The 13,008-nt window shown below is 39.9% G+C and overlaps 1 protein-coding gene across 4 annotated transcripts in view; it reads right to left on the reverse strand.

Annotated features, from left to right (window-relative positions):
* The window catches only part of Sema5a (semaphorin 5A), a 460,555-nt gene that overhangs the window by 299,654 nt on the left and 147,893 nt on the right, over positions 1-13,008 (reverse strand). Inside the window, exon 1 of one of the 4 annotated variants that reach the window (XM_029469705.2) lies at positions 12,449-12,685. The exons of 2 other annotated variants lie outside the window; for them this stretch is intronic. The gene's annotated coding sequence lies outside the window, so the exon portion shown is untranslated. Of the gene's footprint in view, positions 1-11,672; positions 11,989-12,448; positions 12,686-13,008 lie in introns of those variants that run through there. One more of the 4 variants, XM_029469704.2, reaches the window with a different exon arrangement.

The following is a 13,008-nucleotide window of genomic DNA, read 5'->3' on the forward strand; positions in this document are numbered from 1 at the left end:
ATTTAAATTTACAGCAGTTGTTCAAAAAATTACAAGAAGAACAAGAAGAAGAAGAAGAAACTGTGGCTTTAGACTTTGTAAATAACGATCAAAAAGCAGAGGCAAACAGTAGCTAAGAGTATGGCTGGCCAAATGGCTACAGATGCCAACTTGCCCCCTTCCACCATCAGGACAGGGGCCTCACCCCTGTAAGTCTGAGCTGCTTTGTAGCACCCTGCTAAGCAAGCCACACAATAGAAGTCACAAATTCTAATTACCAATCTAGGCCCTACAGCATGGTGACCACTTCCTGCCATGTAGTACACATCCTTGGAGAATGGAGGAACCAGATCAAAAGTCAGTTTTCCTGGGCTTGTCTCAAGAGAGAGCAGGTAGGTAGTTTGTGGGCTAGAACCCATAAAACCCAGCTTGTCAGCCACCATTGCTGAGATTAAACCTGGAACACACTGAGGGTCTTCAACATGTATCACAAGCACAGAAAAATACCCCAACTGAGCCCTTTCCAAACCCCTGAACACCAATATATAAAATACATTTAAAATGTCTACTGTTCTAATGTACTAGATTATGGAAACAGATACATATAAATATCAGGATATGACTACTGCTATTCATTTAAATAGTATGCACAGATGGCCTCGCATAATGAAAATATAATTATTTGTTGTTGTACATGCCAGGATAGAGAAACTGAATGGATACTCTAGAATATCCCATAAATTCCAGGTCAGGTGACAAGGTCAAAAATCAGAATTAGCACATAAAACCAAGAAAGGTTTAAATGATAAATGAGGTTGATCTTCATTAAAGGGATACATGATAGACAAGGAGGAAGTGACATTACATGATAAAGGTCTCTGTTTTCTGACCAAAGGTAATCAATCAACAGGTAGCATGTAGGGGTTCCACAGAGCAAGAAAAACAAAAACAAAAACAAAACAAACGACAAAAAAACAAAACCTGAATTGAGAAAAGGGGAACAAAGTATAGCCCTCTTACATTAGATGGCCAGAGAAAATGTAATCAGTTCACACTCAAAGACTGGGAAATTTCAGGACTGAGAAAGCAACTTGGCAATCAAACACATACTACTATGCAGTGGTCAAGGCAACAGTATGCTGTACAGGGCATTTAAGAGTGATCAGGCTGTTTTCACAAGAGGGATTGCTTACTCTGAGAGTGGCCTGCTGGAGAGGCCCCTGCTGCCTCCTGGGCTCTCTTCCCTCATGCTCTTGTTAACATCACCTTGCTGTGGTGTGCATGCCACGGTGGATGATGCAGCAGAGAGAGTCTCTTCCATCACCGCCCCTTGACTTCAGACTTCTAGCTTCCAGCAAAAATAATTTATTTTCCTGGAGCAATCACCCAATTTCTGAGATTATTTTACAAGGGAGGAAAAAGGATGCACCCACTGGTAATTAAGTACAGTCTGTCTTCTGAGAAAGTTAAGTGTGGAGAAGAGATTGAAGATTTAAGAGGGGATGGTGAAGGTGGTCCCTGCCTGGCAGCTGAGCACTTGGGAAGCTTGGCCAAAGGATTCTGAGGTCAATACCAGCATGGACTGCATAATGAAAGACTGTCAAATAAGTAAGTATATACAGAAATAAAAAAGGACTAGAGAAGTGGTATATGAGAGAAGAGACAGAAACATTTGAAATGAGAAGGTACTAGAATAAAGAAATTAGTTAATGAAGTGAGAAAAGGTTTCATCCTTAAAAAACAAGGATATTTTTATATTATGATATATATTACACATATTATAAGATTTATATTATATACAACAATTACATATAATATATATGATATTATAATAGATAATAATATTTAGATGTAGAGGAATACATCAAGTCAGTAGTCTATCTAATGTAAATGTCTAAAAGTGTTTAGTCAAATAAATAGGAATTTCTGCTGACTAAATAATTGATGATCAGAACTTCAAGCACTAGAAAATGTGAAGGAGCTAAACTTTGGAGTTGATAAAAGTAACCAGAACTGAGTGTTTCTCATTCACCATTGTTTACTGAATGTCAACCACACACATAGCTACACGCATGTATAAATACGTAAAGGAGCCAAGCAACTTAGTTGAGAAGAGGCAAGCCTTAGAGTATCGGTTAGCAGCAATGGGGGCACAGATACAAAGAAGCATAGCAGTGAGACTAAGATGAAGAGTCCCAAAGCAGGTCAAAGGTTAAGGTCCACAATAATGTAAAAGATTCTAGGAGTTCTCATTGGATGAAATGCTCAGGCAGAGCAAGAAGCAAATGAAGGGACTATAAACCAAAGAAAGCAGTAAGGAAAGGGCTTCCAGGGGAGGAAGAGGTAAAGAGATTGGGGGTGGGGGTGGGAATGGATATCTGTCCCACCACTGAAGATTCCTCAGACACACAGCATTGTAATATATACAGGTTCATAGCTGCTGAGTTTTCTTGAGTTAAAATATTAAAAGTATGTTTTTTCCCATTAAACAGCAGTCTAGAACTCCTCTGTGAAAGCATAACTTCCATTCTCCTCCTGCTGTGAGATTGAAGCCATAAAATGTCATCAATGGATGGATCTTAAAATACACATGACTGAGGAAGCATTCCCTGGGAACTTGCTAACCACACAGTACAGGGAGTTAGGTAGCCTTAACTGAAGATTTTTCACCTATCAAAATCCAATCCCCAGTCACACACATTCATCTCTGTAGCAGACCACTTGCAGCACCCCTTCCCTTTCTGCCCTAATCTCTAGCATATCACAGAGATTGATCTTTCCCCCCTCCAGCCTTCCCTTCCCCCACTCCTCTCCTTATCCCAGCCAACGATAGCAGCAGACACTCCCTGGGAACCCTCAGGCCACACAGGTCAGGGAAGAGGGTGGCCTGATTGCAAATGTTTGCCTCCCCTTCCCAGCCTCCAAATGCAATGCCCCAGTCACACCCGTTTTATTTTGTTTTGTTTCCTTGTTTTGTTTTTTAGCAGAACACCTGCTTTGGACTCTCCTTCCTGCCTGATCCCCTCTCCAAGGAGATCACACAGATCTTCTCCTTCAACCTTTCTCCCCATTCATTCCTTTGTCTCAGCCCTCAATTCCAAAAGGAACTACCTGGGAGCTCTCCAGCCAAGCCTGCCAGAGAAGCAAGTAGGTCCATGAAACAGGTAAGTAACTTACAGATCTTTCGCCCTTAGTGCCTCCATATTCCTATTCCATTCCCACTACCAGCTCTGTAGCCAGCCTACTGCATGCTGTGGCCTCTCCTTTCCTTCTGCCCACATTCTCAGAGAAGTAAGCAGATGGGGTGGAATATCCCAGATTTCCTCCCTCCTGTGGACCCCCTGCTAGGCCCTTCCCATTCCTAAGTATCAGCTCCCAACTCACATGAAAACTTTGTTTACCTCGAATCCCCCATGGACATACCAATCAGAATTCCAGAAGCATTCCCTACCAGGTAGCACAGAAGCCAAGGACCACACTTTCCTAATAATCAGAGAGGGCAACAGAAACTAAAAAACAAAATGCCCACCAAGTAAAGAAAGGACCAGACACAAGCACCTACAAATACAACCATCCCAAATCCAGAAGCCTAGACACCAATGTAAAAACAAAGTCAGTAACCAGGACAACATGTTCCCACTAGAGCCCAGCAAACCTACTCTGTAGGCTCTTAGAAAAGCAGCAGAGCTGAAGCACAAGAATAGGACCCTAAAATGGCCTTTATGAATATAATAGAGGCCCTCAAAGGGTAAATGCATAAATCCATTAAAGAAATCTATGAAAACACAAAAAGTGGAAGGAAATTACTATAACAGCTAAAAGGGGAGGTATAATCAATAAAGAAAACTCAAACTGAGGGAATCAGGAAATAAAATAGTATCTCAAACAGGAGTCTAAGAGGCAAGGCTCCCCAACAGAATATAAGGGATGGAAGACAGAATCTCAAGTAGCATATGAAGGATGGCTTATTAGAAAAATGCCTGACTTCTCAATGGAGCCTATATGGAGTTTTACAAACTCTAAGAGACCACAGATGCCAGACCAAACTACTATAACCAGCAAAATTTCCAATCACAATAAATGTAGAAAGAAAGACATTCCAAGACAAAAACAAATCCATCTGCATAGAAGGCACTAGAGGAAAATATCCACATAAGAGATAAACCATAGGAGAGAGAGAGAGAGAGAGAGAGAGAGAGAGAGAGAGAGAGAGAGAGAGAGAGAGAGAATAATAATTCCATACCTACAATCAAAACAAAAAGTAGAAAAGGTTATGGTAACAAAAATAACAGGAACCAACAGACAATGGCTATTATTGATAACTCTCTAGGTAAATTGACCTAGCAACCAAACCTGTGTAGCCACTTTAATATCTGAACAAATAAACTTCAAAACAAAACTAATCCATAGCACTTGGAGAGGACACTCCAAACTTACCAAAGGAAGAACACACCAAGAAGATACTGAAATCCTTCACCTCTGTGTCAGGCATATGTGCACCAAGCTCATAAAAGAAACACTAATACAGATGACATCACGCACTGACCTGACCCTCACACATTGAGGAGATTTCAATGCTACCCTAATCATGCCAATAGGCAAGTCTCAGAAACAGATACAAGAAAATTGAAATAACACCTTGCAATCTATCTGACTACTGTCGATTAAAGTTGGAGAGCCACAATAAATGAAACAACATAAAGCTTACAAACTCGTGGAACAACTCACTAATGAATGAAAAATAGGACAAGAGAGAAAGTAAAACATTTCTAGAATTGAATCAACCTGAAAACAGAACATACAAGTTTATAGGACTAAGTGCATCCGTGAAGGATTTGGAAAGATCTCATACTTGTAACATAACAGCACATCTGAAAGGTCTAGAAAAAGGAAAAATCATACCTAAAGGGAGGAAAAGGCAATAAATAATCAAACAGGTATTAAATCTAAATAATTGAAACAAACAAAAACAATACATGGAATCCACAAAACAAAGACTTGGTTCTTCCAGAAAATCAGTAAGATTGACAAATCCTTAGCTAAATTAACTAAAAGAGAGAAAAGAAACAAATTAACAACATTAGATATGAAAGAGGGTGTATACCAACAAATACCAGCAAATTGTAAGAACATATTTTAAAAACCTGTATGCCACCAAATTGGAAAAATATTAAAACAATGGATAATTTTCTTGAGACATGCCACCTGTCAAAGTTCAATCAAGATCAAATGATTAATGTAAAAAGACCATGATTACTAGTGAAAGACAAGCAGTGATTAACTTTCCTAACCAATAATAGCCCAGGGCCAAATGATTTCAGCACAGTTTTTTTTTTTTAACAGACTTTCAAAGAAGAGTTAATCCCAATGCTTATCAAATTATTTAACAAAACAGAAACAGAAGGAATATTGCCAAATTCATTTAATGAGGCTATACTTACCCAGATATCTAAACCATGAAAGGATCTAGTAAAGAAAGAATTACAGACCATTTTCCCTTATGACCATAGGTGCAAAAACGCTCAATTAAATACTTGCAAACAAAATCTAATAACATATCAAAAAAGATCATCATTTTCATGCAGGCTTCACCCCAGAGATACAAGGATGGTTCCACATACATAAATCAAAAAATGTAAATCATCCTATAAAGAAAGTGAAACACAAAAAACACATGATCAGCTCATTAGAAGCAGAGATGCCTTTGACAAAATCCAACCCCCATTCATGATAAAAAAAAAAAAAGCCCTGGAGAAACTGGAGATACAAGGAATATACCTCAACAAAATAAAGGGAGTTTAGAAGTCCATTGTCATCCTGAAATGGAGAGAAACTAAAGCTATTACTAAAATCAGGAATAAGACATTCCTGTGTCAATGAGGTAAAGGCTATTGCCTGATTTCTCTTGTAGTAGGTTCAGTTGTCTGGTTAAGTAAAATGTCTACTTGTTAAACACCTACTCAATTTTGTGCTTGAAGTCTTAAACCACTTCAACCAATAATACAACTGAGTGAGTCCAAGAAGATAAAAGTAGAAGGAAAGCATCAGAAAAAATGTATTTGCAGAGTATATGATAGTATACATAAGTGATCCTGAAAATTCTACCAGGAAACTATTCATCACTGATAAATACTTTCAGAAAAGTAAAAGGATGCAAACTTTCCTCAGAAAAATCCATAGCCTTCTATATACAAATGACAAATGACGGAGATAGGAATCATGGGTAAAACACCTTTCTCAATCACCTCAAAAAATAAAAAATATATTGGGGTAACTTTAACCAAGCAAGTATAAGGCATGTTATATCATAAAAATTTAAAATATTTAAGAAGATATCAGAAGATGAAAAGATCTCCCATGTTTACAGGTTGGCAGATAATGCAATCCCCTTCAAAATTATAGCATAATTCTTTAGAGACTTTGGAAAGACAATTTTCAGCTATAGTAATGAAACAACATGGTCCTAATCAAAAACAGACATGGTGTTGAAAGGAATCAAATCAAAGACCAAGACAGAAATCCACACACCTATGGCACCTGATTTTTGATACAGAAGTCAGAAATACACACTGGAACAAAAACAGCATCACAAAGACACAATGCTGGTCAAACTGAATGGCTGCATGTAAGAATCTGAAAAAACTTACCACCCTGAACAAAATTCAACTACCAATGGATCACAGACTTCAACATAAGACCAGATACACTGAACCTGATGCAGGTAAGCATAGGGAATATCCATGAACTATTGCACAGACTTACTGAAGAGAACATCATTAGCACAGGAACCAAGATCAACAGTTAATAAATGGGACCTCATGAAACTGAGAAGCCTTCTCACAGTAAAGGAAATCATTGTTTGGAAAAAGAGGGAAGCTGCAGAGTGGGAAATCGATTTTACCAACTATACAGAGATAGAGGGCTAATACTATATATATATATATATATATATATATATATATATATATATCAACTGAACATGAAGAAAACATAACCCAATTTTCAAATGGGGTACACATCTAAACAGTGACTAAAAGATAAAGCTAAAATAGCTGAGAAGTATTTAAAGCAATGTTCATCTTTAGTTATCAGAGAAAAGCAAATCAAAACATCTTGGAGATTTTGTCTTACACTGGTTAAAATGGCCAAGATCAATAAAGCAAGTGACAGCTTGTGAAGGCAGGAATGTGGCATAAGAGGACACTCATGCATTGCTGGAGGGAATACAGACACACACAACCACTATTGAAGTCAGCATAGCAATTCCTCAGAAAGATAGGAATCAGTTTTCCTCACAATCCATCTATACCACTCTTGGGCATATAGCCAAAGGATGCTTCATCCTACTTCAGAGACACTTGTTCAACCATGTTCATCATTGCTACATTCGTAATAACCAGAAACTGGAAGCAACCTAGATGTTCCTAAAAGAAGAAATGGATTTTAAAAAGTAGTACACTTACACAATGGAATATTACTCCATCTTCAGAAAATGAAATCATAAAATTCAGGTAAATAGATGGAACTAGGATCCTCATTCTGAATGAGGTAACCCAGACACAGAAAGACAAACACAGTATGCATTTGCTTATATTGGATGTTAGCAATTAAGATAAGGATAGGCAAGTTACAATCTGTAAAATCTTAGAGGTCAGATACAGAGTAAGTAACTGGGAAGAAGAACACATCTCCCTAGGAAGAAGATAGAGGACAGATAGTGATGGATGGCTGAGAAGGATTAACTGGACCAAGAGTGCCAAATGGGGAAGTGTAGAAATGAGGGGGACAGAGGAGGGAATATAGGGAGGGACAGCTACAAAGAAGAGCCACTTCAGGGGTCATATGGAAACCTAATGTAGAAGAAGCCTCCTAAATTCTGAATTAAATTGCCCAATAATGAAGACATGGCCACAATTGGACCTATCTTTTCAACAAATGACACTTCAGTAACAAGAGTGGGTTACAAATAATTGTGTTTTTCCCCAAGATGGTCCCATAGAAACATACAAACAACCCAGGCTGCTGTCAAGTCTGTAAGTTGCTCTCCACAAACTGAGAGCGACTACACAACTCACTGAACACAGAGAGATCAAGCCAGCGCCTGTCTAGAACTTCACATCTACAGGCTAGTGTACTTGGGACCAGGAAATACTCTGATCCCTGTAAAAGGAGAAAAAACACAAGTGCCAACCTAGCTACAAACCCTTCGATCTACAATGGTCTCCTACTTGTAAGACATGCTAGTGTGATGCTGGCACAAAGCTTGACATGCTGTTCTACCCATCAATCAGTACTTTGTTCAACTATCATCAGAGAAGCTTCCTCCTGCAATAGTGGGGAACACATGCAGAGATCCGCAGCCAGACAACATGCAGAGTGTAAGAGACCTAGAAACTCTCTGCCCTCCAACAGGATGTCTCCATCAAATCCATGCCCCCTGACCTCAGGGAACCACAATGAAGAAGAAGCAGAAAGAATATAAGAAACAGAGAGGTTGGAGAATGCCAAGGGAAAAAAAAAGACCCTTTAAATCACCAAGATCAATGTGCATGTGAGTCACAGGAACTAAGGCAGTCTTCACAGGGCCTTCACAGGTCTGCACGAAAGGGAGTCTTAAGGCTAAAAGGAGACTTGTACACATGCCCATGTCCCAACCCAGAGCTATCTCCAATTGATAACCACTTGCAAGTGAAAAATTAGTTTTCTTCAAGGTGGTCTGTAGTTGTTTGGCCCAGGGAGTGGCACTATTAGGAGGTGTAGCCTTGTTGGAATAGTTGTGGCCTTGTGGAGGCATTGTGTCACTGTGGGAGTGGGCATTGAGACCCTCCTCCTAGCTGCCTGGGGAATAGATAGTCCTCTTAGTTCTCTTTGGAACAAGATGTAGAACTCTCAGCTCCTTCTACAGCACCATGCCTGCCTGAATGCTGCCATGTTTCCAGCCTTGATAATAATGGACTTAACCTATGAACCAGCCCCAATTAAATGTTGTCCTTTATAAGAGTTACTTTATTCATGGAGTCTCTTCACAGCAATGGAAACTCTAAGTCAGTCAGGGTCTCACTGGGAAAACAAACTATTCTTAGGGGTGGGTTCCATGCCAATGGTAGACAGCCAAGAGTAAACAAAATCAGAGGTATCTTTGGGAGTTCCTTGTCTCATAATTCTGGGTCAGTGATTTTTTTAAAATAATTTTTATTTTCACTTTCCTTTTTGATGCTATGGGTTTTGCATGTATATGATGGGTTTCCTGAATGTGCAAAGCAGTAGGTTTCTGCATCTATATCTATTTTTGTGTCTTTTCTTGGGCTCTCTTCCTTCAGTCTGTTTTGTCCTATTTTGATTTTATTTTCTACCTTGTATGCTATTTTTAGCCCTTAGAAACCTGCTTGGTTTTTAGCCAGATACAGAAAGGGGGTAGATATGGATCAGGGAGAGGGAGGTAGGGAGGAACTGGGAGGCATAGAGGGAAGGGGAATCATGGTAAGAATATAATGTATGCAAAAAAAATTATTGTAAAGGAAAGGAAAGGAAAGGAAAAAGGGAAGGGTAGGGAAGAGGGAAGGGAAGGGAAAAGGGAAAAGGAAAAGGAAAAAGGAAAAAGGAAAGGAAAGGAAAAAGAAAAAAGAAAGGAAAGGAAAGGAAAGGAAAGGAAAGGAAAGAAAAGAAAAGAAAAGAAAAGAAAAGAAAAGAAAAGAAAAGAAAAGAAAAGAAAAGAAAAGAAAAGAGGAGAAAAGAAAAAGAGATTGCATAGATATGGCTTGGTTCTGTTAAGACCAATGATATACTGGCTGCTCTAGAAGGGTTGCATAGAGATCTCTCAGCTCTAAATGAAAACAAATCCAACCTAACGGTAAGATAAACCAAGAAGAGATGCAAGTGGTCCCAACCCCAGTTCATCCTAACTACATGATAGGTGTGATGCCAGCAATTATATCCATGCCTGCCACCCAAAACAGTATCACTACTAAACTTTCAGAGTGCAAACTCCACAGAGTGCTGCCATTTTTACCTCCAAAATGGAGCCAACAGAGAATACTGTTAACTACTAGATTAGTCAGGTGCCTGTTATTGGGACAAAAATATCTGCAATAATATTCACACAAAAGGAAAGACTATTTTTGACTCAGTGGTTTCCAGTCTGATCACTCAGCTTGACTGCTTTCAGTCTATGACATCAGCACACCTCATTAGCTGGTGACAGAGGGGACTTCTGACTCCATGACAGCCTAGACAACGAACTTTCAAGGAGCCAGGTACTAATATCCTCTTGAGGACATATACCAGCATTTAACTTCCTTCTCTTAGGTCCTACCTCCTAAAAATTCTGCTATTCTCCATTATTGCCATAGGTAGAGGGCCAAGCCTTTTATACACCTGCCATGGGAATAGTCACTATTCAACCAGCATCAAATGAAGCAGGCCATGAATATCTACCGTATCTACCAGCATCCTTTGCTTATAACAAATCTTAACTGTGCTAATCTGATCCTTAAAATCTCTCCTATGAAAGGAGGAGACTAAGGACAGCGCAAGTGGCTGCACTGTCTGGGACTTGGGGAGCTAGGAAAATGTCATAGAGACTGGAGCTAAATGGAACATGGATTCTGGGATGACCTGAGGAGATGACACGCTTGCCACAGGAAACCTCAGAAGCACTGTCAATGAGGTTCTCTTTACGGTTTAATTTTCAGAATATAATGTTACCATTTTTTTCCCTGTGAATGTCTCTGGGGTAAAGTGACAAAGACATTCATGCAGATGCTTGAGTTTTCTGAGCCTTCATCATAGAGATGCCGCTCTTCAGGCACAACAGTGAGTAGCAGGTAGGTCTTTCTTCTTAATGGCTGAAATCACATATCTTAAGGAGGCACGGACTTTCTTGCCTCAGCAATTGAAGTTCTATTGCAGAGTACTCAGTGTTAGTGCTACTAACATTGCAACAAGGTGATTATTGGTCCAGGGCAGCTAGGCCCATTATCCAACATCACACATCTCTATCTATCTTTACGAAAACAAGTAAACAAACAACAACAAACAAACAAAACCCACTTCCAGGCATTGCCAAAAGGGGTACCTTGCTGGAAGTCCTTCATTTACATTTGTCAAAGTCTTTCTTTCCTTAGAACTTGAGCTATCATCATTATATAAAATATACTTACATACATGTCCATGTGAGTGTGTACTACTGCATCACTTACTGAAATGATTTTGAAATTTTACTTTGTCAGTAAAACTGAAAACCATGTTAATTATAACTATTTGCTGCATTTTAAGAACTTTATTTTGAAAGCCTTTTTAAAGAATCAGTGTCACCAACGTTTTCCCCCCTCTGATACATCCCACCAGCCCCACAATATAGAATATATTATTCTAAGCAACTTAATAAAAACGGCTTTGTTGTGATGATGATGCTTTATAGAAGGCAAACCTGGACTGTGACATCTACGCATTTTGGAGAATTTACTTCAAAATCCCTCAAGTTTTCCTTTGGTTTCCTTGTGTGGGAGGATCGCTCTATAAGCTGGATCTAAATAAGCACGGCTCTGGATAGAAGTGTTTGTGCGATAAATAACATTTCCAAATCTCACCCACACTGCAGCTGAATAGACGTGGGGGACAGGAAAATAACTGTTCCTTTTAGAAAATAAAAAATGCTGTCAGATCAAAAAGGAATCAAAAGAATGAAAGCTTACCCGGGGAGCTTTCCTCAGGGAGTGGTAGCTAACCAGTTATTAATAAAAACAGATCCAGCGCAAGCTTAATGTACATCCTTCCAGGGGAGGCTGCATGGCTTCCAAGCTGTACTGTAAAATTAGATATATTCAGATGTTCTGACAGGACTCAGAGACACAAAGCCTTCTTTGCCTTACACAATGGCATCCACGGTTGCACCGGCAGAAGGACAAGTAAGTCAAGGGAGTGAGCTGATCCAGAAAGGTGGCCTCTGCAAGGACTCAAAGCCATGCCCCAAACTCGCCTGGAATACAGCAATCCTGTCACCAGAACGCTGAAGCTGATGCAGGAAGTTCTGGCCGTACTCATACCACCTAACTGCAAGCTTCAGATCCTGTCAGCTCAGACACACAAAGAAGCAGATTTATAAAGGGGGACAGAGAACACTGCTTAAGTGGCCATATCTCAATCAGTCGTTCCATTCCTTGGCAATGTTCAGGGGGATTGGGTGAGCCACCCATCATGCACCATCCTGATCCACGCCCCAGACCATGCTCTGCATCCAATTTGGACCTGATGTCAGGGAAAGAGCCTGCCCTGTCCCAAACCCTCTGAATTCCTCTCCTGCTTCTTTGAGCCCTTCAAAAACTTCTGCACCTTTTACCAATCACCAAGTCCCTGCAAACTCCATCTCAACCATGCATCCAGAAAAGCCTCCTAGCTTTCACCCTCTCTGGAGCAACTCACGGGAAACATTGCAGTCTAGTTTGTATGTTACTGATGCCATGGCTCTTACCTCAGATTAGGTTATCCACTGGTCAAGGAGAAAGCAGTTGTCTATTTCCAGACACAGCAAGTACATGCTTCAGCCAGCCTGGCAGCTCCTACCTAGAACCTTATCTTAACAACTCCAGTGCCTGACACTTAACTACTTTTCATCAAAGACTTATATGGATAGTCTCATAATGTTTAGGTGTCTACCGTTCTATTTCTTTTTATCACAAGCTATGGTTTGAACTCATTGTCTGGATGCCAAGTTCATGTGCTCCTGCATACAGAATGTGCTGCTTTGAGCAGTCAGAAGAAACAGAGCTAATCTTCAGTTATCAGAAATGACTCAGCATTGGCTTGCCACTGAGAGTCACACTGTGAGTCTGCTTAGCCCTCTGGTCCACATGAAACAATTAATGAATTAGTCACTCCCAGGAGTTGGATAGTCAAAGGAGATTTCATAAAACACCTGCCTAGCCACTCCCTTTGAAGCTGACAAAGCCAGACTTTAACCACATTCCATAACGTATGTAAGGTCAGATGTGAGTAGTAAGTCATGTCCAAACGGGACCTGCAGACCCCTGG

This window comes from Mus caroli, unplaced genomic scaffold, assembly GCF_978045245.1.
Source record: "Mus caroli unplaced genomic scaffold, Mus_caroli_1 scaffold_16, whole genome shotgun sequence".
In the NCBI taxonomy this organism is placed as follows: domain Eukaryota; kingdom Metazoa; phylum Chordata; class Mammalia; order Rodentia; family Muridae; genus Mus; species Mus caroli.